This window comes from Pseudochaenichthys georgianus, chromosome 17, assembly GCF_902827115.2.
Source record: "Pseudochaenichthys georgianus chromosome 17, fPseGeo1.2, whole genome shotgun sequence".
NCBI lineage: Eukaryota > Metazoa > Chordata > Actinopteri > Perciformes > Channichthyidae > Pseudochaenichthys > Pseudochaenichthys georgianus.
This window is the reverse complement of record NC_047519.1, coordinates 10,377,474-10,403,973: the sequence shown is the minus strand read 5'-3', so window position 1 is coordinate 10,403,973 and position 26,500 is coordinate 10,377,474. Positions and strand designations below refer to the sequence as shown.

The 26,500-nt window shown below is 42.3% G+C and overlaps 1 long non-coding RNA gene across 1 annotated transcript; it reads left to right on the top strand.

Annotated features, from left to right (window-relative positions):
- Nucleotides 1–2,368: 2,368 nt before the first annotated feature.
- Nucleotides 2,369–5,741, top strand: LOC117461992 (uncharacterized). Its single transcript, XR_004553778.2, has 4 exons — nt 2,369–2,431; nt 2,508–2,569; nt 4,907–5,003; nt 5,636–5,741. It is a non-coding gene; the product is annotated as an uncharacterized lncRNA (long non-coding RNA).
- The last annotated feature ends 20,759 nt before the right edge of the window (nt 5,742–26,500 follow it).

Here is a 26,500-nt window from a genome sequence, read left to right as displayed (position 1 = left end):
TAACATACACGTTGATGGTTGAGAAGAGAGAATCATTGAATGTAATTGTTCAAGGTTTATGGCTGAAAAGCATTCTAGTTTACTATCTAGTGTAATATTAGAACTTACGTTTCCGGGAGCTGTTGATAACACTATACTGGTCAAAGGCAAGAGGTCATTAATTGTGTTTCTAAGAGTAACAATTTTATCATTAAAAAAGCACATAAAATCATTACTACTGAGTGCTATGGGAATAGAAGGCTCAATCGAGCTATGGCTCTCTGTCAGCCTGGCTACAGTGCTGAAAAGAAATCTTGCATTATTCTTATTCTCATCTATTAATGAAGAGTAGTAGGCTGCTCTCGCTTTACGCAGTGCTTTCTTATATTCATTGAGAGTAATATGCCAAATTAAACGAGATTCTTCAAGTTTAGTGGAACGCCATATCCTTTCAAGTTGTCTAGACTTTTGCTTTATTTTGCGGGTTTCGGCATTATGCCATGGAGCTAATCTATGTTGTTTTATTTTCTTCTTTTTCAAAGGAGCAACAGAGTCTAATTTTATTCGCAGCGCATCTATAGCACTATCAACAAGATGATCAATTTGGGGTGGTGTACATTTTGTATAAGTTTCCTCCCCTACATGCAGACATGCTATCGAGTTAAGTATTGGTGGAATCTCTTCCTTAAATGTGGCTATAGCACTAACAGATAGGTTTCTGCTGCAAGAGCTTTTGACTAATGCTTTGTAGTCTCGTAATAGTACTTCAAAAGTTACTAAGAAATGGTCGGATAAATCAGGATTATGCGGTTCGACTAATAGTTGCTCAATTTCAATACCATAAGTCAGAACAAGGTCGAGAGTGTGATTATAACAGTGGGTTGGTTTATTTACACTCTGACAGAAACCAACAGAATCTAATATAGAGTTAAATGTAACAGTAAGGCTATTTTTATCATCGTCAACATGAATATTAAAGTCACCTACGATAATTACTTTGTCTGTTTTAAGAACCAAAGTTGATAAAAACTCAGAGAATTCTGATAAGAATTCTGAATAAGGACCTGGTGCACGATACACTGTAACAAATAAGATTGGCTGCAAAGTTTTCCAGGTCGGATGCGTAAGACTAAAAACGAGGCTTTCAAAGGAGGTATAATTAAATTTTGATAAGTAAACTTGAGTCAAAGATTGCTGCAACTCCACCTCCTCGGCCCGTGCCTCGAGCAATATGAGTGTTGATATGGCTGGGTGGAGTGGCCTCATTTATGCTGACATATTCTTCATGTCTCAACCAAGTTTCAGTGAGACAGCATATATCAATATTATAATCTGATATTAAATCATTTACCAATATTGCTTTAGATGCTAGAGATCTTATGTTTAAGAGACCACATTTAATCTTCCTGTTTTGTTGCACTGTAGTAGTTGTTACATTTACTTTTATTAGGTTATTATGCATGACACCTCTATTAGGTTTTACCTTAAATTGTCCTTGGGCAGACACACACACCGCTAATATTGGGTATTTTATTGGGTTCGGGATTCCTATGGATGACTGCCTAGGAGAGAGCGCAGAGAAGCGTGTAAGACTGCGACTCCGCCTCCTGGTCTCAACTCTAGTTTGTCATGGATTAAGTCCAAAAAGCCCTGAAATGTTTGCCGAAATGAGATCTGCACCTTCCAAAGTAGGATGAATGCCGTCTCTCTTAATCAGACCAGGTTTTCCCCAGAAGGCTGTCCAATTATTTACGAAGCCCACATTGTTTGCTGGGCACCACCAAGACAACCAGCGCTGAAATGATGACATGCGGCTATACATGTCATCATTGATCAGATTGGGGAGGGGACCAGAGAAGATTACGGTGTCCGACATTGTTTTAGCATAACTACACACCGACTCCACATTAAGTTTGGTGCATTCTGATTGGCGTAAACGAACATCATTATCACCGACGTGAATAATAATAATATATATCGTACCGTGGACTTTTTATCGCGATATTATCGTACCGTGAGTTTTTGGTATTGTTACATCCCTAGTATTTACAGATACTACAGTATTTACAGAGCTACAGAAATGGCACAAAAAAAGCACGCCGTGGTCGTTTGGTGAGGTGACGACGTTCATCCATCTCGTTGCGGATGACTAAATACAGCGGGAGCTCATGTTGTAGTCCATGTGTAGCCGGTGCTACTGTTTTCTGGATTAGCTGTCAGATAATTTCTTCACGTGGCTGGGCCACTGGCCCTTTAAGACACCCCCCCCCCCCCTTCTTTAGTCAGCTGGTCCTTCCATATAAGGAAAACGCGCAGCTGTACGTAGTTCAGCATCTCCCGCCACACTTTAAATGCCCACTCACTCCTCACCCAAATCAGATGTGACTATTACGAGTGTTCTTGTTCCAGTTATCGTTGTCTGGCTGATAGGCGTGTATTCCCCCTATACGAGGTATGTGAAGCTGCTGTTAGGACTTGTAACATTCAGTGTACCACTAAATTGTTAACATGTGGCCTGTAAACGCCAGGCTTCTTGACAGCCCCAGCAGAGACTGTGTAGAGAATCACCGTTGCGGAGGTGTCCAGTGAGGTAATAATTGAGTGAATGCGTTTGCATCAGAGGTAGGAGATTAATTGTATGTACATTGAAGGACATTCATATAAGTCTTTATACAATTTCTAATCTCCTTTCTCCATTTATTTTAGGATTAGTTTGCTACCGTTTTGCCTATCTTCTATGTTTTGCTTATTGACTAGTTTGTTGTATTGTGTACAAACTAGTGATTTAAATTTGTAAAGCTACAGCACCCTCCTTGTAACGACCCACCCTGTCCCACAAGGTCTAATACTGTCTCTGTGCTTATACTTCTTCAGTGACGATCCTGGCCATACTGTGGAGTGGAGCATGTGGTTTGCTGGGCACTTTTTGCATGCAGATATGGGTGATTTGCAGTGAGTGTTGATCGAATACAGCTACACGTGGTGATATTGTGGTTTTGGGGAAACCCTCAGCAGTTGGCCAGAAGAATCACTTTTTAACTATTTAACTATCACTATATGTGTGATATTGTAATTATTCTAGTTATTCTCTCCTTGTCAGAGCCAGCCTTCAAACGTGGGACTTAGGTGTGTCGACTGGGAAAGCTGAATAAGTTTGAATCTGCATTTTATATTACTGAACTTTTACTTGATTATTTATATAATAAACGTTTGTAAACATTTGAACTTGAGGCCGCGTCCCTGTCCATCCTTTTATTCTTATCTGCGTGATTTGTCCTAAGGACTCGTATTGGGGAACCCAGGTTAGCGTTAAGTATCCTAACCCCCTTTTATTATCGCAGCCCCCCCTCCCCGGTGGGGCAGGTCACACATGCATTGCAGGATGGAACGTTTTTGCTAATGCTCTGTTCTTTGCTTGAAAGCGTTGTGTCCCTATTGTAAAGCTCACTTCTAACAAACAAGCCTATTTTATCCTTACATTTATGTTTGACAACCCATGCTTTTATGGAGCTACGGTTAGCGCAGATAGCATTAGCTAGAGCAGGGGTAGCCAACACGGGCAGCGGGCACTTAGTCGCCCACTGGGGCAACGTGAGTCGCCCGCGGGGCATGTTCTAAAAATAGCTCGCCAAGCAAATCCAAAATGTAAAAAATACACAATGCAAAAATAATCTACCCTGCTATGCATAAACGAAACCTCAATCAGAGCGAACTCTATCTACTTACTACAACTCTTTATCTAACACCCCTCCTCCCCCCACAATGAATATCGACCAATCACGTTCTTGCTTGATTTGCGGGACCATCGTTGCAGTCGGGAAGAAAAGCAATGTGGAGCAGCACCTCACACTTCATAAGGAGTGTGACCGTGATTTTCCTTCTGGCAGAATCTACACAACACATCAGGCCCATTGAACAGCCTATACAACACATGAGGGGCAGAGTTTTACTCTGTGTTGCAACTTGCATATTTATTTATTGCACTTGACGCACACACACGCATGGCGTAATTTCCACTGGGGACAGGGGGGACATGTCCCCCCCACATTTCGAAATCCCATTTGTATCCCCCCACTTTAGAAATATGTTTATTATTATTTTTTAACGCAAGGCGTCATCCCCACGGAGGAGCACACAGCCTCTGTGAGTGAGAGAAAGAGAGCGAGAGAGAGAGAGAGAGAGAGAGATAGCCAGAGATAGCCAGAGATAGCCAGAGCTATAGGAGAACACACCGTTATCTATTTAATATAGATAAAGTAAGAAATCATTCCAATGTGTACTATAGGAAAGTACAAAAAACTGTTTAAAAGGAGAGTGATTAGTAAAATATGCATAAATAGAAAGAAAGAATGCTAACTAGGTAACATAAGATAAGAATAAACACGTTTAAATGATTTGTTATTGGTTGTGATCATATTCTAAAGATGTTGGGATTATTGAAAAGTATACAGCTCCTTTCATCTGAGTGTTGAGAGCTGTATCCATAAATTCATGTTGTGCTCAAAGTGCACCAGATCCCGGGGGTGCATGCCCCCGAACCCCCCTAGATGATGTGAGGTCCACCCCCAAATAAATCAGGTTAAAATAATTAAATTGCATACATTTTCTTTTAGTAAACACTGAAAACGGGTCCCACAGACCCAAACAGCACACAGAGGTTAAAGGTAAGCATAGGATAATGTTAAAATGTGCTAAATATATACACTGCAAAAAACAAAAAAAAGAGGAGTAAAAGTAGACCCCGACTTGTTTTATTTTTTTAAAGTAGCTCTCATCCTAAAAAAGGTTGGTGACCGCTGAACTAGAGCTATTGTTTGCTGACACCATATGTGCCATTATTTACGTCCAGTTTTCTAGAGTTGTTGTTGCTATTTAGTATTGTGCTGCAGTAGTTTGTGGAATTAACAAGTCATGTATGCTGTTCTAGATGCCGTTGTGATTAGCGAGGAGGAGTCCCGAACAACGAGTGATGGCAGTGCTCCGGAGCACCGTTCAGCTCGAGCACCAGCAACGCAGACAGCTAGGTAAGAAATAGGCATAGCAAAACGACTGGAATTGTGATTTTTTTTTTTAAACTTTAGCTCATCGTCAGTAAGTAAAATAAGCAATACCACTGTGTGGAAAAGCTCTGTTACAAGTAAAGTAACGTACCAAAAGTAAAAGTAGTAAGAATCACTATTAATATTGCAGCTAGTAAAATTGTGTGTGACATCCTAATATATTCTTGTATATTCTTCATTGTTAAGTATTGTGCCGCAGACACATGGACCTGCACTGCTTTCCACTTATTCTGGACTCTGCTTTGTTTTAGATTTTTGCACTTTAAACTGGTCTCATATTTATTCATACTTATATTCATTTGTAATTATCCATCTACTTCCTGACTGTATATTTGTACATACTCATACATATATTTATATTCATTATCAACAGGCTGGACATAATGTATTTCACTTTCACAATCATTGTAAACGTCTAGGGCCAGAACTGTCTTTAGTTCATCCTTACTGTTGTTCTGTTTATACTTATATATGTCATTCTTATATCCTTATGTGACCTGTACCTGTCCTGTGTTTTTCCATTCTTATTGCTGCTATAACACCTGAATTTCCCTACGGTGATTCAAAAAGGTTTATCTTTTCATATTGTCTTCCAGACAAGAGGAAACGAGGAGAGGAGCACCTCACAGTCCTGAGGGAGATGCACAGTGCAGATCTGGCCCAGCAGGAACGGTACCTGCAGCTGGCCTTAGTGGCCTTTTACACTTGCATTTATAGTATAGTTTTGCTGTGTTTTACACTTTTGTATTTATGTTTATAGTTTGCTTTGTTATTTGCACTTGTTTGATGATTAAACTGTTTTTGTTTGTAACAAGTCTTTTTATCGAGATTTCCTCTGTGTTAATAGTAGATCTTCTAAACAAACAAAACAGACTACTAAAATGTATTAAATACTTGAAACACTTTGGTGGTATAGTGACCGTAACCCTAAACACATTTCTAGTTAGCGAACGTTAGCTTACCTTGGTATTGTCGTTTTGTAGTGATCAGAGTAGCCTGTCGTTTGCGCTGCTGCGTAGGATTGCCAAAACTCTCCTGTTTTTATCTTCTGTATTTCGTCTTGCTATACCCAGCCTTTTCTGAAACAAAGTTTGCCTCCTTACTGTGATAAAAATCCACATACCAAGAACATAGTAGACGATCGCTTCCATATCCTCCATTGTTATAGTGTTTGTGAGTTGTGTCGCCTTGAAGATGACGTCACCGCAGTTTTACTCAGCGTCACTCCGCCCGCCGAACAGCCGATCGCCCTGCCTACACTGCGTTGTTACTATAGTTACTACCCCAGTTACGAACTGTAATGGAAACACAGCTTAAAGTGAGCCGGGCCAGGCCGACCCAAACCCGGCCACACCAAAACCTGCAGTGGAGAAGCGCCATTAGTTTGCTTACATTTTGGTAATAATAATAATACATTTGATTTATATAGCACACTTTAAAGACAACGTCATCTCAAGGTGCTTCACAAAGCTATGGTAGAGCCCCCCCATGCAAAAAATGCACCAGCCGCCACTGTTCCAGACATCTGTTTTACCTGATGAAACACAAGTAGGTGAAGCAGAGGAAAATTGATACATGTTGTATGAATCGTATCAATACTTAAATAATTCGAGGGATCTGTAGTGTTGATGTTTTCCGGGTCAGGGTTAGGGTTAAGCTTTTAGTGGCTAGGAAAACATGGATAGTTTATGTGCCTGCAAAAGTACGGCTCAGAAATCAGGTCACAATGTATGCCCAGTTTTAGAAAGAGTGAGGGATCTGATCATATACATATCTTGCCTGTCAATCATATCTGCCTGTTGACATTCAGTGTATTTGCTGAGTATTAAATCAGCTGCTCCTTTACAACCCAACAGGCAGCATCCACATTCATTTTGCTCTTGGTTAAACCCAAAATCTGTTCAGCTTTTGCACTATGATATGATATGTAATGGAACGTGTCGAGGCCCGCAGCAAATGACCTGTTGTTGTTCAACATGTCTGCCCTGTCTAAATGAATGAGGAACACACCAGGCCTGACTGCTCGCTCTAATCCCAGATTATCTCTGCCAGTCCAATCCAGAATAAGGGAAAATATTGGCAGAAGAAAGGGGATTATTTGACGGTGGCGAGGGATTGTGGAGGGACGTGGTTGTTAGAATGTACACTTTTTGTTCACAACATAACACACATACAGATACGCATCAGGGTTTCCGCTAGGATTTTTTCTCGCCGGTCAAATGTCCGGGCAGAATTTATTTTACCGGACTAATTTGAAACTTACCGGTCATATTTCAATAATAATAAGAGTTGTGTAGCAGAGTTTCCGTTAGCATGTAATTACCGGACTATGAGCAGATATGCTTCAGTTTAAAACTCAGTTCACGGGCTCATTTTTATATTGCTTCAGTTTATAATCGTAACAGATCGAAAAATTCAGATTCATTTTTCAATAAATGATTCCACAAACAAACAACATAATTATTACATTCAAACAAACTACTTGTAGTAGATAACGTACATTATTCAAAAGTTTACATTACATTTGAATAATAACACGGGAGAAACGGATCCTCTCTTTTCCTCTCTCCCTCTCCCTCCCTCTCTCTCTCCTGACAGCACGTCAGTTTCTCATGCAGTTCCTGCAGCCCGCTAAACAGAGGGCGGGGCTTCAGGTGTTCATGCAGAGCTGCGTGTCTCGGTCAGACTCAGCAGCTGATCTGATCTCTCTCTCGCGTCCGGTTATACTTCACTCGTGTTTATGTCCATATCGATCAGATCCAGCTCTCCTGATCGGCCTTTATAGAGAGCACCGATCAAACTATTAAGAGTGAATATCGGCCGATAATGACCGGCGGCCGATCGATCGGAGCCTCCCTAATTATTACCAGACATGTTGACCGTCAGGTTTTGAATTTACCGGTTTTTAATAAATTTTACCAGCTAAAAACCGGTAATTACCGGCTAACGGAAACCCTGATACGCATATAGAGTGACAAATGCCGTTTCAATTCACTGTGCACGTTTCACACTGAGGTTGCATTACTTGTTCATTTATGAGACATGTCACCATGGTGACATGAACCATGACTCTGACACACAGCATGATCTTCATCCCCCATCGCACTCCTCAACCGAACTCTGCTATCCATCTTTTTATCTAACCTCCATCATCATTCCACCGACAACAGATCGGTAAACACAAACAGAAAACGGGGACCACCCCTCGTGCAGCACAGGTGCCACGACACTGCACACCCCAGCACTTTTATTCATTCTGATCCATATTTTATTTCTTTGTTCATCGACCCTGCAAGTGTGAAAGTGAATCGCCTTGAACAGCTTGACTTTTTCGATGTGTTTTTCACTAACTGAAAACAATTCAACAGTTTAGGAGCATGAGTGCTGTGCATGACATTGTCTGGAAATAGATTGAAAAGGTTATTGAATATCGACAGGTGCCGAGTGAATGGGCTTCCTTGTTGCTAGCGGTTCACAAGATCAGACGTTAGAGCACTAAAGCAGAAAGGGTTTGGGATACTAGTTTAATAATTAGGTTAACTTTTTTCTGAGGTGGAGTCATTGCTCATTTAAAGTGTTTCAATAACAATTACATTACATTGCATTTAGCAGACGCTTTTATCCAAAGCGACTTACAATAAGTGCGTTCGACCAAGAAGATACAAACTTGAAGAAAACAGAATCATATAAGTACATCAGGTTTCATGGAGCTAAAACATTTCAAGTGCTACTCAACTGGCTTTAGGTAAGCCAAGCAAGTGCTTTGTTAGTAATTATATCGCTCGAAGTGGAGTCGACAATGTCACACTGGCTTTAAACAGATTCTTACACAGGCGTATGTCAGAATCTCACTCTATGACCGGCTCTATCAAAATTAGTCATTTCAACCCAGAAACACATTTTGAGTTACCAACACTGTTGGAAATACTAAGCTTTCTGATAATGTCTTTATTGTTTTCGTTCTCCATATATTTAGCAAAATATGCTCTCAAGACACGATTCTTAGAAAAATAGTGGCTTATTTTCAGTACATTCATTAAATAGTAAAAAAATTAATTGTATTTGTGAAGTATGGTGTTCATTAGAGCAACTTAGTGGCTAGTGCCGCAACAAAATGCCAATTGTAATAGAAGTGCTGGAAATGTTGAGTGAGGAATGCTTGTGAAAAAGGCCTTCGAAGTTTGCAGACAAGTTTTTAGCCCATTATTTTAAGAGGTGTTTCAAGGCTTAGGACCATGTTACAACCCGCCTCCCTACTTAATAGTAGTGGCTCGTGAGGCAGTCCGCAACATAAAACAAAAATACACAACACGTAGGCACTAAACTGTGATCGTACATTTATTGCCACAATCATAAAACATTACACTGGAGGACAGGTAAAACAAACAAAAAGACAGAGGGGACTTGGGCCAACCACACCACGGGCCGTAGGATCCAGAGCCTTCCTCCGCTACCCACAATCCAACAGAACCTAACGGGAGATATAAAGCCGCGAAAACCTAATACTAACACGTCCTCCAGGAAACACAACAAAAAGGCAAAAGAGCTCTGACACAGCAGAGACATCCGGAGTAGTGATCGGCCCCCTCCTTCTCCTTCAGTCTCCTCTTTTATGCTCGGCTGATTGGCAACTGGGAACACCTGCGCCGAGCTCGGCTGAGTGGCAACTGGGAACACCTGGGGAAGGCGGAGCCAGGTGTACCTGCACAGCAGAGAGAACAAAGAGGACAACAAAAGGGGGGGGGAGTACGTAACAGACCACCAATGGATTGGCTATGATTCTGAAATATTTGTTTGTCTATAAAATACTTAGAAGACTAACCCTCTCGTAGGGTTTAACAGTCAGCAGACAGAAGACGGAGATGCATCCATTGTATCGATTAGTCTAACGACATTTTTAGATTGATAGATGTTTTTTTACTTGAATAAGGAAAAGTCGGCGTAAGAAGGTTGGTGAGTGTGATTGTGTTTATGTGTGTGCTGTGTGTATTTTTGTGAAACACACTGCCTGTAACACCTCTGCTCTTTAGTCAGATCCTGCTGTGTTGCTATTGGCTTGTAATTCATTATTCCAGGCTTAGGAGGATGGAGTGTCAGAAAAGCCCGTCTTTACAAGCTTTAAAAAATGTATTTATCGTCAAGCTAGCTAGCTACCAATGCTATCGTTTTCTGTTGGATAATTATTACAGACTCTACAGTAAACCAAATGAGATCAACATAGGCTTATTTTCAGACCATTTACAGTGGTACATTTATTAAATAGTAAAAAAACAAACATGTATTTGTGAAGCGTGTTGTTCATTAGAGGAACTTTGTGGCTATTGGCATCTGCCAATGCCAATTGTTGGTAATAGAAGTGTTTGGAAAGTTTGAGTGTGGAAGGTCAAGTAACTGGAAAAACTAAATGAAAAATATGGAAGAGGATAGTGACCCAAGGAGGTTTTCCTCCTTGGGTCACTATCCTCTTCCATATTTTTCAGTATCAGGAGATGAAAAAATAGATAAGTGCACCATCAGGGTAATTCTACTGCAGTGCATTTTGACATATTTCGCATTGGTATGCACCTATGCATAGAACATGTAAGTAAAGAAGTACACAAAGTAAGAAAGAGCATATCTCTTGAGGCTGGCAACTCCATATCACCCATTTGTAGAACTAAATATCTGTATAAAATCAGGTGTGTTTTTATTTTGACAAAGTTCAACCCAAAAAGTAGACGAGATGAGAATGTCATAAACTTCAAAATGACAGCATGAAATGGAAAAAAAGACTTACATAATGTCACACTTTTAGTAGTCATAAATCTATATACAAACAAATGTGAGGTAATCATCTGAGAGGGGGATATACAATTTCCAGGTATTTTCCTCATTTCTGAGGATAATTCTCCTGCTCTATCAGACGGAAAAACTATTTGTATTGTATGCGCTCATTTTATTAGGGGAAAATCATTGGGCTTCCTCTCAAAGAAATATTCTTTGTTTAAAATAAGAGTAGCTTTTATTTTGTAGCTTTGTGTGTTTGCATGAAACCCTTTTCAGCATGTGACATAAAATCATTTTTCATCATCCTATAATAATAAGAAAGACTTGGGATCAATCATCCTTCATTTATATGATGATCTCTGAGATATACTGTAGACAGCTTTGGCAATACTATGTTTGAAATATGGTCAAGCCAATAAAGCCCCTTTGTATTGTATTGTATTGAGCTATAGAACATAACAGATCAATCCATCAATATCCACTCCACTCTCCCATGTCTGCTTTGTAAAGTCTTCTTACAACATAATATCCTTTGCCCATCAAAGACACTCCTGTGAAAACTGCACAGTGTCACAAATAAAGGCTTCATTTGCCACCGGAGTGTTGAGTGCAGATATGTAGTATAACAGCCTTGTATTAGATCTTAGCGTCTTTTTTTTAAATGCATATAAAAAATATGGCAATTGCAAACGACAGCACATCCTGTCACGACCTTAACACAAACTGGAGAAACCAAATGCACGACCCAGAGACAGTCTTGAATGTAGCAAAAAATGTCTTTTTAATTTAAAAGAAAACAGAAAATCCCTCTTAACAGAGTAGGTACTGGATAAAACAAGAAGCGCTCACAAGGAGGAAAAAACAAGCGTAACAAAAAGAGAATTTAAGATTAACTTAAGTCTGCAAAAAAGAACAAAACCTGACTAGACTGGAAATGATCCTCTCTTGGCTGAAGCCTGGCACGACCATCCATGGAAGCAAACAAGACGAACTGACACAGGACAGGGGGAGACAGGACTATTTAAACATAAGGTGAGTGGGAACAGATGGAAACAATCAGGGGCGGGGCAGACGCTGACAATAGAGAGGCGAAGTCACGCCCATCTACTTCCGGTCCATGGGACCCCGGAAGCGAAAAATTATACATTGAATTCAATGGAGAGAGAAAACGTATCTTTTGATCCCGTTTGAATTGTGCCACGAATGACACATATGATGTTTGTCAATCTTAAACAATCATTTCCATGTAAAAAAAAGTCACAGTTTGTCGTAAAACTGTTGAGATATAAGACTATGAAAAATACGCAACTAGAAAGACTACAAATCCCAAATCCCATTCTGGGTCGCGTAAGTGATGTCATAGGCGATAATGCTCCAAGACTGGTTGCGACTCGCAATTAAAGCAAAGAAGAAGAAGAAGATCTCATAACTGATTTATTCCCTCCAATAAATATAAGAGATTGCTCCAATAAATTCACTTTTAGAAGATGCATGTGTGCTTTGTACCAGGTTGGAATCACAAAAGTGATCATACCACTTGCTCGTTCTATCGCTTCCCGTCTGATGAAAGGACCAGGAGTCGTTGGACCAAACATATCAGGTAATACACATGTTTTGCATGGAACATAGTCAAGTTAGCTATATAGCTAGTAGCGAGCACGTTAGTTAGCATCACATTACTTAGCCTTGTCATTTGTATTAGCCTTAACATGAAGTAACCCCAAATGTTAAACAGTAAGAGTAGTCATGATGGTAAGTATTTTGTGAAACATTTGAAGAGTAGCCTATCGCCCCCTCCACCAGGTGCTAAGGGGGCGGGAGGTAGGCTAACGGCACATTAGCATCGGCGATCTTTTCTACTTAATGCTATCTGCTCAAATGGTTAACATTGAACATTAAAAGATCAGGCCGTGCAGGGAGAGTCGAAGGCAGGCAGGCAGCTTTGCATGACATTCTTCTGGACGTGTTTCATCGTGATGACAGTGAGGGTGAGGCAATCTGTTTGTTGGAAATACAGTAGTTGAGTGATTACTGATAGAAAATTATTAAAAGAGATAATTATTCAAAGTGTTGTTACTTTAAAGTGTTGTTACTGAGCTTTTTCTCTTTTATTTTCTTTACCTCACCTCACCTGTAACTGCTGAGACCCTGAGGAACATGCACACTGGACTGACCTGCTCTGGCAACCTGATTTCCACTGTACGTAATAGTATTTGGTTATGGTATATTATTTATATACATCAAAGGCACAATGCACCCCCCAGAGACACACATGTATTGAGTGTGATATTGTGCATAGGTCAAGTGAAATCATCTTTACACACTAGAAAACTGTAGGAGCGGCAACTTGTTTTGAAATTGAATTTTTAATATCCGATAATAAAGTTGATCTGTTTTCTTTATTCTTCTCTCTTCCCAGCTCCATCCATCACCGTGCTCTGTTCCTGCAGGTCCTGCTTGCTAATCAATGCTCATATGTTTTTACACAATTACAAATAAAGTTAATGTATTGTATGACATGAAGTTGTGCTTCATTCGGAGTCAATAATGCATTCATTCTGCCTTCATTCATTCTGCCTTCAACTGCACAATGACTGTGGACTGCACCAACATCCATAGCTGCCCCCCAGTAAGATGAACCAAGCAAAGAGGGTCACCATCATGCCCAAGGACATCCAGCTGGCCCGCTGCATCCGTGGAGAGAGGGCTTAGACTGACCTGAGACCAGCACACCCAAACACAACGGCTCTTTTAAGAGCCACCTACAGTTTCAAAGAGTTGCAATCCTACGTTATTATAATTATTAAACTGGTTCATGTATCACTTAGTTTACTGAACCGTGATGAATGAAAGAAATTAGTGAGGTAGTGGTTTACTGAAGTTACAAAGACATTAATATATGAGTAACAGGTCAGTGTAAACACAAGCTTCTGTCAATTATGGATCATTCAAACTATTTATATAAAAATATGTAATAAAGTTCTAAAACAAGTATTCGGTATATTCCTTGATAGCTTTTGGAGAAGGTTGTTTTTAAGTTTACTAAAATCTGTCGTTTCAACTGTTTCACTTTATAAAAAAGGAACAGGTGAGTTTCTTATTCTGTCAGTAAATTATCCAAATGAAATGTTGATCATTATTTTATTCAACCCTAAACAAATTGATTGTACCTTTTTAATAATGACCTTACATGGTCGGCAAAGTTAAATTAACTTCAGAAAATCAAATCTGTTCTGAGAAAAAACTAATAAATGTTTAAAGATAGGAACTTGCCATCCCACTGAGAATCAGTCCGTAGAGATTTAAAGGCGTAGTTGTAGTTCAGTCCAACATTTAATTTGGATTCATTTCGACAACAGTCAACTATTTTCATAAAGAATATATATATTTTTCAAAGTCAACTTTATTGTCAATCTTACTCAGTTTGTGTTTATAGACAGAGAGATCAAAAAGATGTTTAAATAAAATTATACAATTTACAGATATGTATACAAATATATATATCCTATATACACCATCATGTATAATGATGGTGTATGATGTAGAAGGAAGTGTGGTAGATAACAAGTAAATAGAGTTACAAACAGATCCATGTTACAGCAAAATATGGAATAACTAAGAAGCACGCAATATAATAATAATTACATGCAACAATTAAATAACTGCTCAGCATCTCCACCACAATCCCAATCTGCTGTGTCCTGTTTTCCTCCCCTCTGCATAACACCCCATCACACATACGAAACACAACGCAGAGTCAGAGGGTGTTAAGAGTATGTTTATTTAAATGTCCTCCTCTCTACTGGCCAACACAGGGAGGGAGCATATGCTGGGTGTATAATTTTTCCAGGAGGAGATTTCCATGCCATGCAGGGTCTTTGGGGATGAGGATGATGATTGCCTCCTTCTGGTGAACACAACAAAGTAGCAGAGACTCCGGTCTGTGATGTGCAGCTGCCCTTGGACCTGGTGCCAGTATGGGTGATTCTCCTTGAGAATATATGACCCACCCTCCTCCTCACAGAGACAGAAGGATGGTAACTGGACTGCCTCCGCGATGGTCATGTTCATGTCACCAAAATCCTTGAATCTACACACAGCAAATAAACTCAAATGACACAACGAGATGTAAAAGGAGATCACACATACAGTATAGACTACACTGTAGGCCTATAGTCGATATAAAACTGGCCGCTTCAATCTGAAGAGCAACTAAAACAAAACACGGGAGTGTACCTTGTTCTTGTGAACACTAATGTTATCCACAGCATACACAGAGACCACGAAGTTCTTAAGGAGAAAACTAGTTACTAAAACAAAACACGTTAGTGTACCTTGTTAGCTAGCTGACATTAACGTTACACATTGCACTCATATTACTCACCGAAACCTTGGAAAGCCGGTCCCGCATGCTGGCTCTTACAGACCCGACTAACTCCCCTTTCGTGTATGTACAGCTCTCAACATGCACAGACTTGAAGTATTTTCACCTCATTTTATACTTTTCGCCTCATTCTGAAAGAAACAGGTGAAATTTGCTAACGTGACGGCCGTCTTTGTGATGGTGACGCGTATTGTGCGAAACCAGAGACCTGTAGTTCACTGAGCGGTTTCACACCAAAAAATGTGTAACTTCACAGTTTTACGACACATTTTTATTTTTTTGACTTGCAAAATATTCTTTTAAATTGACAAACATCATATGTGTCATTCCTGGCACAATTCAAACGGGATCAAAAGATAACTTTTCTCTCTCCATTGACTTCAATGTATAATTTTCCGCTTCCGGGGTCCCATGGAGGCTCCCGGAAAGGGAGGGACTTCGCCTCTCTATGGCGGGAAAACACACAAAGGGAGGAAGTAACAGGGCCTGAAATGAGAGACAAGAGGTAAGTACAAAATAAAACAAGAAATGGAAAACGAGACATGACATGAAACACAGAGACTTGACCAAGCGGCAAACTCTGGGGAAGAGCCGGGACGCTAATACGGAAGTGTCTCAAACTGCAGTTCATCTAGTGGCCAGTAGCAGGCTGCAGAAGGGAGCAATTTCCATAGACCCCATGTTAAAATGCCCAACTTTACAGCAGAAATAAACATGTTTACATCGTGGTTCAAAAAACCATATTCTCTGTATAGTTTAGGGTTGCCAACCGTCCCGTATTAGCCGGGACGTCCCGTATTTGAGCCAAAATGGGCGTGTCCCGTACGGGACTTTGTTTGTCCCGGACTCCCGTGTAAAGGGAAAAATAAAAAATATGTTTCTGTTTGAGCGCAATGCAGTGTGTCTGGCTGCGTGCCTGTGTGTTTGTGTGCTGTATGCGAAGGGCACTAGGACCGCTCAGTTGACAGGGCAGGCACAATGCTCGCACGTGTGTGTGAGATTTTTATGGAACGCCCTTTGCGCCACAATTCGTTTATTCGCGAAACTACGCGCGAATAAACGGGGAGGTCCGTTTTATAAACGGGGAGGTCCGTTTAAGTTCAAAGTCTCAGTAACCAATGAGTGAAGAGCAAAACCAGACCAAAGCAATCTGTAGATGAAAAGTTCCTGACATTGTGAGGAATTACGTTATTCCAGATTCAGGGGACTATGTATTAATTTGGCTTTCAATATAATAAATATATCAATCAATATAACCTGCCTTCATTGTCTTTTAAAATAAAATCGCCTTACCTTATTTTACTGAAGTGAAGGGTATGTCTCCTTAAATCACCTTTTAAATGTACTTCTTATAACATGGCATGGTGTAACATATCAAAATGTTCAGTCTCTGGTCTTGCTAGAAATGCAATGTCACTCACCTTAGAGCACTGTCTTATGAGATACTTAGCTTAGAAATCAGATTTTTGGAAAACTTAAAAACTTGTGAAAACACAGATGTACTCATGTCATCAATTTTTTTTGGTGTTTCAGATTTGGTTTACCAACGTTTTTGGTTCACAAAAGTAGTGAAATATATGAATTACACTATAGACCTATATAAATGTGTTGTTCATGTCTAAAATGAAAATGTGTAAATTAGAATTTGGAGTAAAATAGTTCTATCACTCTACTTTCACCACAGAAAAGTTACATCAGGACTGATTCATGACTTCATATTCCATAATGAGGTTCATGTGATGTGTACAAATACAAATTGAGCATTACAACTTTTTTTTTCAACCAACTATTTATGTTAACATAAGAAACTGTAAAATCTCAATATTTACAATACAGGGTTCATACACTTTTTCACCAATGATTTTAAATGACTCTTTCATGTGGCTAGCATGCGCTGCCTCGCCCATATTCAAAATATTGAATATGTAACAACACAGTTTGCATTTAGCACGTCTTGGGTCAATGTCTTTTGATAACCACAATTGGTACTTATTCTTTAGAAGCCATACATTGTTGAAACTGCACTTCCCTGGCATCTTTATATCAAATAGTAGCTCCTGTAGACTAGAGGGCGTGATTGTAAACATCTCTCACCAGCGAAATACTGCCACAGTTGCCATTTTACGTTTCATTATACGATACAGTATTTATTATCATTATAGTATTACTATTTTGGCGATTAGATAACATATAAATTATATTTGATGCAACTTTAGTTATATTTCCATGACTTTTCCAAAACTTTGGGAAAAATATTGCATTCCATGACTTTTCCAGGTTTTTAATGACCGTACGAACACTGACAATATCAGAACTTTCTCAACCAACTATTCATTATAAATGTAAAGACAGGGGGAGCAGTGCCATGGTCTTTGTCTGTCTTCCAAGACAGTGGGTCTGGCTGCTGTGTAGGTGATGGTGCATGGGCTGCTGGTGGCTGTGTCGGAGGGAGGGAGGTGTGCTAGGCGAGACTTCTTTGCTGGCTGGGTTGATCGTGATGGCTGTGGTGGAGGCCTTTGTACCTAGGTGTATCTTAATCTTGTGGCAGGCACAGATGGAGGTGGAGGCTGCTGTAGTGATGCTGGTCCTCTGGTCCTTGGTGGTGATGGCTCTGGTGAAGGCCCTGGGGCCACGGTAGATCTTGACCTGGGTGCAGGCACAGATGGAGGTTCTTGCTGCTAGGCGCAGGCAGCTGTGAAATCGGAAAGAAATATAGGACAATAATTACTACTAAGTTCATTAAAATATAAAGTTCAAGTGGAATGTTTCTCCCCTCTCTCTCTCTATTTAATGAAAGTACACTATTACTGTAATATTTACCTATCTTCAAATGGATCCTTGTTGTTGTTGCTGTATTCTCCAGGTTCTGATGCTCCATCTTCACTGCTGCTAGTGTTACAAGTCCGCTGTGCAGAGCTACATATTGCATTCCATGACTTTTCCAGGTTTTTAATGACCGTACGAACCCTGACAATATCAGAACTTTCTCAACCAACTATTCATTATAAATGTAAAGACAGGGGGAGCAGTGCCATGGTCTTTGTCTGTCTTCCAAGACAGTGGGTCTGGCTGCTGTGTAGGTGGGGGTGATGGTGCATGGCAGGGCTCGAGCTTAAGGACGTCCCGTCGTCGAAAAAAATAGTGTCGGGGAGGATAACAAATGAATTTTGGACAGTTAAATAAAAAATACCCTGCTAACTCTACTACAAACGGCGATGAAAATGAAACCTCGCCCTTCTCTACGAGAAAGTAAGGTAGGTCCGATTTTTTCAAGCTAGCAGCACACCTGTTGCTAGCTCGCTCCCTCTCTACCGACACCACGGTAGCGAGGAAGTTTTTCTTTTCTCTTCCCCACGGAGGGGAAAAGGATTAAAAAAGGAGCATACTGCCACACCAGTCAGTATTCTCCGGGAATAAAAGACCCACATCGTCCTTTTTCTCCGGATTAAGGACAAGGTGGTAATACCTTTTTTCCCGTCCCACCTGTCGAGAGCGGGCCCTCTCCACGCCACGAGGTGACAATAATGGACGCCCCTCTCCCTCACACCAGAGGAGTCAGGGACTCGGTGGCTCGACTCGGTGGCTCGACTCTGCGGCTGCGGGTTGAAGATCTCGGGCACAGACACACACCAGGTCTGCTCGTCCTGCCTCGGGCTGGAACACGCCTGAGGCGCTATTGACAACCCTGGCTCATGCGGACATTGTGTCCGCTTCACCGTAAAGAGCCTCCGCCGACGGCTAGCGAGACAAGCTAGTCTGTCGGAACAGGACCCCCCCCATGTCCATGGACCCGCCGGCCGGCAGTCAAGACACGGGGGCGTCCGCCACAGAGAGCGAACCCCTCTCCGTGTCGGTCTGGGGCTCATTATCAGCGATGGCCTCAGAACCGGAATCCCGCGCCCTGGCAGGCCGGGACCCGGTGACGACAAGACACGTGGGAACGGATTCCCGCGCTTTACCAAGCTGGGGCTCCCGGTTAGACCTCACCATGGTCTCACCCGCGGAGGATGTCCTCGAGTTGGATTATGAGGAGGACGATGAGGAGGACGCCCTGGCGTTCCTCCTGTCCGAGTCAGATGAACAAGAAGAGGACACCTTCATGTCATCGGCCCAGGCTGCAAAGCCTGGAGCGAGGGCTGCTCTCCTGGGCGACAGCACACCAGCTTCTCCCGGTCAGGGCATGGACCTGCAGGCCGTGTGCAAACGCGCTGCGGTCAGACTCAATGTTCCGTGGCCTGAAATGGCGAAGGAGACCTCCAGGTCCCGCTACGAGGGGAAGCATCTTCCCCAAACAGCGGGCAAAGGGAGGCAACTCCTCCCGGTTTTTCCAGAAATGTTGGATGAAGTGTCGGTCTCGTGGAGAGACCGGCCCTTCAGCAACAAGGTCCCAATCCAGGGTGCCTCCTCCCTGGACTGCGATGGAATGGAGAGGCAAAGGCGGACCGCTTTCAGTCCACAATGACTGAAAAGTCCTATAAAGCTGCAGCGCTGTCCGCCAGGGCCCTGAACGTGTCCTCGCTGCTAACCGCCTACCAAGCGGAGCTCTGCGAGGACCTGTCGGGTAGCCCGGGAGCAGCCACTCTGGACGAGATGGCAGCGGTCACGGACATTTGCCTTCGTTTCCAGCGCTGCGCCGTTCAGGCCACGGGCAAAGTAATGGGGATCATGGTGGTGCAGGAAAGAGCGAGATGGCTCAACCTCACCAACCTCCCTGACCGAGAAAGGGAAGATGTGCTGGATATGCCCATCGTTCCCGAGGGAATTTTCTGCTCCGCTCTCGCCTCCATGCAAAGGAGGTGTGAGACGAAGAAGAAGGAGGACGAGGCACTTCACCTCTGCCTCCCTCGAAGGGTCCAGCCGCTGCCTTCGCAGCAGCAGTCCTTCACCCAAGCGAACTCTGCCCGGTTTAAAGCACCGGACAAGCAGAGGTCGCAGCCCACCCCGAGTCCCCAGCCCAGGCTGGAGACAAGGGCAAGTTGGCCGAGAAAATCTCCGGTTCCGGCTGCAGCTCAGGCTCAGCCAACCCATAATTTCGGCCAGCAGTCGGGGAAGAAGAAGCGAGCGGCGTGACAGCCCCTCCCAGTGGCGGCCGGCCCATAGGGGCGCTAGGGGCGCCGTCCCACCTCTTCCCACATACTAAAAAAAATATGTAATTCAAAAAAATATATAAAAAAATATATATATATTTTATATTTTTATTTTTAATGAACAAGGTAAATATCATACAATTGGTATCACTAAAATGTATAATCTACAATAGATACTTTGCCAGTTACGATGTCTAAAGTTACTGATAAGTCACATGTTTCCTGCCTGGCCTTGCCCGTGGCATTAGTTTATCATTACCGGGCGGAGCCCCCGAGCCAAACAGCAGCAACCAGCACGTTGCAAAAGTCTCAATAGTAAACTGTGCCGCCGAAAAATTATTTCAGCCAATCAGCGCCGTCAAATATTTTGGTCACGAGGGCGCTCACGTTGGAGCCCACGTTGCTTACGTGAGTTGTTGTTTAGACTCGTGAGTGACCAAGGTGACGCAGTAGTTGGATGAGAATGGTGTGCGGGTGGAGTCGGCGGACCTCGGTCCGCACCCAATTCCGTGCAAGAGCTACTCTCCAATCCTTTCGAAAGGAGAAGTTTGGGAGATAAATTGATACTTAAAGACCTTGGACCGGACCAACCCGATTTGTATATTTCACAGCAAGCTCGTGAAAAAGACAACGTATCAACAAGGCTTCTCACATGGCTAGCTGGATGCAAACGATGCAAACAGGTAAATGCTATCTTTTGTTTCCCATGCTTGCTCTTCAAACAGCCGGGGACAGATACGATCTGTTCAGAAACTAGACAAAAGTTAAACAAGTACAAACCACAGACTGTCTGTGTCATGGAGAATACAGTCGCTGGTTTATTTATGTCTGTACTATAGGCCGTTGTTGTGAGTGTGGACGGTCGTATATAACCTTAGCTTAGCCAAGCTCCATTCAGAAAACAAGCATTCTAAAAGGTTTTTCGCCTGCCGTCTGTCTGCAGACTTGTCAAAGCATTAATTCATGGTTTTTACTAACCGGTATCAGTATGTTGTTACGTCGGCATCATTTAGAAACGTGTATTACGCAAATATTCGCATTGCATCCGGTCTGAACGCAGCATTAAAGCAAGCTCCGCGCTGCACTGGAAACGCGGCATTACATCACCAGAAGTCCTAATTTAAGGTGTCATTTCTCCCCAAAAAATTTTTTTTACTCACTATATCAACAGCCCCACCAAAAATATTTTCCACCAGCCGCCACTGGCCCCTCCTTCTCCCCTCCGTGAATGTGTTCCCGCCGCCTCGAGAGATGCCTAAACACCATCCTCAAGTCCGCACAAACACATGTCACATGTTGATTGATTCCTCTGTCATAAAACATTTGCCGCTGACGCATCCAGGCTTCAGGCCGAGGGCGCAGCTCAAAAAAATGAAAAGAAAATCAATAAAACCAATAAACAGCCCGCCAATTCTTCCCCTTTTGAGAGCAGCTACGGCATCTCTCAAAAGGCGGATTATTGACACGTCTGTGAAGGCACCACCGCCACGCGCACGCGCAGTGCCGGCTGGGGCTTTAAGGGCACCACCGTCACGCGCATGCGCAGTGCCGGCTGGGGTCGTAAAGGGCACCACCGTCACGCGCATGCGCAGTGCCGGCTGGGGTCGTAAAGGCTCCACCGTCACACGCATGCGCTGTGCCAGCTGGAGCTGTAAGGGCACCACAGTCACGCGCATGCGCAGTGCCGGCTGGAGCCGTAAGCGTGACATCTCAGCTGGCTCTAAGGAGCATACAGCAGGAGATACTCACGACATCTGCCTGGGCTTCTCAAAACAGTTACACTTTTTCTGTTTTCACTAGCCCAGAGAGAGTCAACCCATATTCTGGAGAGAGAGGTTCTCTCTCTCCTAGAAAGAGGGGTTTTATCTATAATGCCCGCCGAGCAGAGTCAGATTACGCAGACAAATGTCCTCGTAAAGCACCCGCTCAACATGGGTCTCATAATAAAACTATACCCCGCGCGCCACGAAGTGCGGAGAGTATTGGTTATTATGTAATGCGTAGTGGCACTACACCCGACTTTTCTAGTGCGGGACGCGCCTACGGGTGCTGTCCTTTCACGGAAGGTGGTCACCACGGACGCACGTCGGTCACCCGGTGAGAGGTCTCTAGAGCAGAGACCTCCAGCGGGCGCACGTAAATCACCCGGAGCTCTTAGCGGTGTTCCCCATCCTAAAATGCACACTAGTCTGGCTTACATTTCAAGTTTATTCTGTTTGTATAAATATGTGAAATGCTGGTCTGAGGTCATAATTGTTCATATTATTTAAATGCTAAAGCGCTAATGCTATGCTAATATTGTGCCTGTACAACAGCCATGTTAAAGTGAGTACAGTCGGGTTGTGTGTGTTATCTGAAGCCATTTCCTTATATTCTGTTTGCACAGATAATAAAGCTGGTTGGCAAGAAGGACGTCATATTCATTCGACCACACAACACAACGCAGAGATACATAAATAGAGAAAACGGATATAATTTGTAAATGAATTTATTAATGTGTTTAATAAATTCTGGCTAGGACAACCACACAAACGGCAGCAACTTTCCCTCTGCTTCATTCTTTTCTCCTGTTCAACAGGCTTATTATCTGATTACCAGCTCTGCACAGCGGACTTGTAGCACTAGCAGCAGTGGAGATGGAGCATCAGAATCTGGAGAATACAGCAACAACAACAAGGATCCATTTGAAGATAGGTAAATGTAAATATTACAGTAATAGTGTACTTTCATTGTGTGGGTTTAGTTAAATAGGTTGTAAGCAGGGCTCTTGACTAACTTTTTTCCCCATCCTCCCGGAACCGTCCCGAAATACAATCTAAGCCGTCCCGAAATTAATGTGGACCGTCCCGAATTTAAAAATGTTAGTTTTTCTACATTATCATTAGTTACAATCATTCAAAGTGACCTTTAACATAAATAAAACATCATACAAATCATTAGATGATAATTCATCAACCTTTTTATTTGAGTAAATAGTAAATCATTCAATCACATAAACAAAGGCCAAATATATTTAAACAAACGAGAAAATTACTCTAATATTGAATCCAATCAAGTCCCATCCAATTATCAAAAAAATCCAAAACTGTCCTGAAGACAGAACCTAGAGCAGGGGTCACCAACCTTTTTTAGGGTGAGGGCTACTTTCAAAAAATAAAACAAATCGGGGGCTACTTTTACTCCTCTTTGTTTGTTTTTTGCAGTGTATATATTTAGCACATTTTAACTTTTCAATAATCCAAACATCTTTAGAATATGATCACAACCAATAACAAATCACTTAAACTGGTTTATTTATATGTTATGTTACCTAGTTAGCATTCTGTCTTTTTATTTATGCATATTTTACTAATCACTCCCCTTTTAAACTGTATTTTTTGTATTGTCCTATAGTACACATTGGAATGATTTCTTACTTTATCTATATTAAATAGATGAAGGTGTGCTCTCCCTAGCTCTCTCTCTCCCTAGCTCTCTCTCTCCCTAGCTCTCTCGCTCGCTCGCTCTCTCTCTCTGTCTCGCTCGCTCACAGAGGCTGTGTGCTCCTCCGTGGCGATGACGGCTTGCGTTAAAAAATTATAATAAACATATTTGTAAAGTGGGGGGACACAAACGGGATTTCGAAAAGAGCGGGGGACATGTCCCCCCTGTCCCAGGTGGAAATTACGCCATACGTGTGTGCGCGTCAAGTGCAATAAACATATATGCAAGTTGCAACACACAGAGTAAAACGCTGCCCCTCATGTGCTGTATCGGCTGGCACGACTAGGCTGTGCAATGGGGCTGATGTGTTGTGTAGATTCTGCCAGAATCACGGTCACACTCCTTATGAAGCGGGGAGGTGCCACATTGCTTTTCTTCCCGACTGCAACGCTGGTCCCGCAAATCAAGCAAGAACGTGATTGGTCGATATTCATTGTGGGGGAGGAGGGGTGTTAGATAGATATAGAGTTGTAGTAAGTAGATAGAGTTCGCTATGATTGAGGTTTCGTTTATGCATAGGGTAGATTCTTTTAATTACATTTCCTTTTTTGTTTTGTGTAGTTTTTACATTTTGGATTTGCTTGGCGAGCTATTTTTAGAACATGCCCCTGCGGGCGACTCACGTTGCCCCTGCGGGCGACTAAGTGCCCGCGGGCACCGTGTTGGCTACCCCTGACCTAGAGTAACCACTAACCAGGATGACAGTCTGTAACACAGTCAGGAGACCTTTAAGAACGTCCCCGCCCCCTCGCACACAGACGGGAGAGAGAGATCTCGTCTGGATTGGAAAGCTCGAAAATACATCCTAGACGCATGTTGTAGTCTTATTGCATATTAGAAACGGAGTTGGTGAAACTAAAACTGCGATATAATGTGTATGTAGCAATAATACATATGACATATTTTTTAAATGTCTCCAGTACCGATAAAAAGTCCGATAACGTCGGAACTTAACGTTACCACTGTCTTTAATAATTCCGGCCCGGGGCCCGTTTAATACCGGGGCTCGGTACCCATCCCTACATGGGGAGAGGCGCAGCATATTGCTAAGGACTAAATACGATGGAGGGTTCTCTTCTCAGCCTTATTACCCATAGCCGGATGAAGAGGAGTAAGTAAATAAAGAGGCCAGCGCTCCAGGGTCTGGTTCTGCTGTGCGTTTTTGTGATTAACGGTAAAACATTTCAGAATTCTTCCACGGGATGCCATTGTACATCACTCAACCTGCGAAATACACACACTCAGTACATAGCTAGACCCGCGAATTTGCGGGCCAGGAATTCGCGGGCACAGCCAGCGGCACAGCTGGAGCTACATGTGTGTGTATTTCGCAGGTTGCTAAATGTTTTGTGCATGTGTGTTTATGTGGACAAGGAGATTTAATAACTGTGTGCTACACAAAACGTGCAGTCGGTTTCATTTTCATCGCCGTTTGTAGTAGAGTTAGCAAGGTATTTTTATTTTAACTCTCGTCCCAAATTCGTCCCAAAATTATTTGTTATCCTCCCGACACTATTTTTTTCGACGACGGGACGTCCTTAAGCTCGAGCCCTGGTTGTAAGAGAGAGAGAGTCTTGTCCGACCTCCCCATTTTATTTTGAGTTGTGCATTGTTATTTGTGCTTGAGAAACATTCCACTTGAACTTTATATTTTAATGAACTTAGTAGTAATTATTGTCCTATATTTCTTTCCGATTTCACAGCTGCCTGGGCCTAGCAGCAAGAACCTCCATCTGTGCCTGCACCCAGGTCAAGATCTACCGTGGCTCAAGGGCCTTCACCAGAGCCATCACCACCAAGGACCAGAGGACCAGCATCACTACAGCAGCCTCCATCTCCATCTGTGCCTGCCACAAGATTAAGATACAGCTCGGTACAAAGGCCTCCACCACAGCCAGCAAAGAAGTCTCGCCTAGCACACCTCCCTCCCGCCGACACAGACACCAGCAGCCCATGCACCATCACCTACACAGCAGCCAGACCCACTGTCTTGGAAGACAGACAAAGACCATGGCACTGCTCCCCCTGTCTTTACATTTATAATGAATAGTTTGTTGAGAAAGTTCTGATATTGTCAGGGTTCGTACAGTCATTAAAAACCTGGCAAAGTCATGGAATGCAATATTTTTCCCAAAGTTTTGGAAATGTAACTAAAGTTGCATCAAATATAAAGTATATGTTATCTAATCGCGGAAATAGTAATACTATAATGATAATAAATACTGTATCGTATAATGAAACGTAAAATGGCAACTGTGGCAGTATTTCGCTGGTGAGAGATGTTTACAATCAGGCCCTCTAGTCTACAGGAGCTACTATTTGATATAAAGATGCCAGGGAAGTGCAGTTTCAACAATGTATGGCTTCTAAAGAATAAGTACCAATTGTGGTTATCAAAAGACATTGACCCAAGACGTGCTAAATGCAAACTGTGTTGTAACATATTCAATATTTTGAATATGGGCAAGGCAGCGCATGCTAGCCACATGAAAGAGTCATTTAAAATCATTGGTGAAAAAGTGTATGAACCCTGTATTGTAAATATTGAGATTTTACAGTTTCTGATGTTAACATAAATAGTTGGTTTGAAAAAAAAGTTGTAATGCTCAATTTGTATTTGTACACATCACATGAACCTCAGTATGGAATATGAAGTCATGAATCAGTCCTGATGTAACTTTTCTGTGGTGAAAGTAGAGTGATAGAACTATTTTACTCCAAATTCTAATTTACACATTTTC